The following is a 2007-nucleotide window of genomic DNA, read 5'->3' as shown; positions in this document are numbered from 1 at the left end:
CCTCGGCCTCCCAAAGTGCTGGGATTACAGGCTTGAGCCACCGCGCCCAGCCCTCTTTTTTTTTTGAGATGGAGTTTTGCTCTTACTGCCCAGGCTGGAGTGTAATGGTGCGATCTCGGCTCACTGCAACCTCCACCTCCCAGGTTCAAGTGACTCTCCTGCCTCAGCCTTCCGAGTAGCTGGGATTATAGGCATGTGCCACCACACTTGGCTAATTATTGTATGTTTAATAGATACAGGGTTTCACCATGTTGGTCAGGCTGGCCCTCGTCATCCGCCTGCCTTGGCCTCCCAAAGTGCTTTACAGGCATGAGCCACCGCTCCTGGCCTTTTATTAATTAACCTTTTTTTTGGTGACAGGATCTCACTCTATTGCTCAGGCTGGAAGTACAGCAGTGGGATCTTGGCTAGCTCCTTCCTCAACTTCCCCCGCTCAGGAGATCCTTCTTCCTCAACTTCCCCAGCTCAGGAGATCCTTCTGCCTCAGCCTCCTGAGTAGATGGGACTACAGGGGCCAGCATCACTATGCTGGGCTAATTTTGTATTTTTTGTAGAGACAGGGTTTCGATGTGTTGCCTAGGCTGGTGTCAAACTACTGGACTCAAGGGAAGGGCCTGACTCAGCCTCTCAAACTGCTGTGGTTACATGCGTGATCCACAGTGACGGGCCTATTCTTATTTTATACAAGACAGAGTGTCAGTTGTGTTTATCAAAACAGGGTTTCTGATGAAAGTTATGGTGGGAGGGTGCAAAGTCTCTCAGACATATATTAGCATTGACCTTGCCTTGTAGTTTAGAGATAATAGGAAGTATGTAGCATTAGAGGCTATTACAAAAAACAGGGCCAAAGGCTCTGCAACTTGGAGGTAATCATGATTCAGTTTTTTTTTTTTTTTTTCTGATGGAGTCTCACTCTGTTGCCCAGGCTGGAGTGCAGTGGCCTACGATCTCAGCTCACTGCAACTTCCGCCTCCCAGGTTCAAGTGACTCTCCTGCCTCAGCCTCCTGAGTAGCTGGGATTACAGGTGCCCACCACCACACCCAGGTTAGAGACAGGGTTTCACCGTGTTGGCCAGGATGGTCTCGACCTCTTGACCTTGTGATCTGCGGCCCCCACCCCACCTCCCAAAGTGCTGGGATTACAGGTGTGAGCCACTGTGCCCAGCCATTATATCTTATTAAAAATGACTTCTTGAGTCAGGCATGGTGGCTCATGCCTGTAATCCCAGCCCTTTGGGAGGCTGAGGCAGGTGGATCACAAATACAAAAATTAGCCTGGCATGGTGGCACACACCTGTAATCCCAGCTACTTGGGAGGCTGAGGCAGGAGAATTGCTTGAACCCAGGAGGTAGAGATTGTGGTGAGCAGAGAGCATGCCATTGCACTCTAGCCTGGGTGACAGAGCAACACTCTATCTCAAAAAGATAAATAAATAAAAATAAATCACTCTTCTTAAAAGTATTTTGTAAAAAGTTATAAATAATCTCTGGGTTTAGTTTTATCTTCTCCTTGAACTGCAGTTCTTTGAAACAGATTGCATCTAACACATTCTTTGAAACTTTCTGTAGCATCCAGTACAGCACTATGAACACTGCTTTTTTTTTTTTTTTTTCTTGCCAGCCTGAACTGAATATTACCAGTAGTTCAGTTCTAAACTGATGAGAGCACTGATGTTCTCATGGGACTTCCGTTTTCTGAGACACCAGGGGGAAGGGTGGAGGAGTGGGTTTGATCATCTGATATATTAGTATATTCTAAACAGGAAAAACAGGAATCATCTATTTTTTTTTTTCCGAGATGGAGTTTCGCTCTTGTTACCCAGGCTGGAGTGCAATGGTGCGATCTCGGCTCACCGCAACCTCCACCTCCTGGGTTCAGGCAATTCTCCTGCCTCAACCTCCTGCGTAGCTGGGATTACAGGCACGTGCCACCATGCCCAGCTAATGTTTTGTATTTTTAGTAGAGACAGGGTTTCACCATGTTGACCAGGATGGTCTCGATCTCTT

The sequence above is a fragment of the Cebus imitator genome, unplaced genomic scaffold (genome assembly GCF_001604975.1).
Source record: "Cebus imitator isolate Cc_AM_T3 unplaced genomic scaffold, Cebus_imitator-1.0 Scaffold105, whole genome shotgun sequence".
Taxonomy (NCBI): domain Eukaryota; kingdom Metazoa; phylum Chordata; class Mammalia; order Primates; family Cebidae; genus Cebus; species Cebus imitator.
This window is presented reverse-complemented; position numbering follows the sequence as displayed.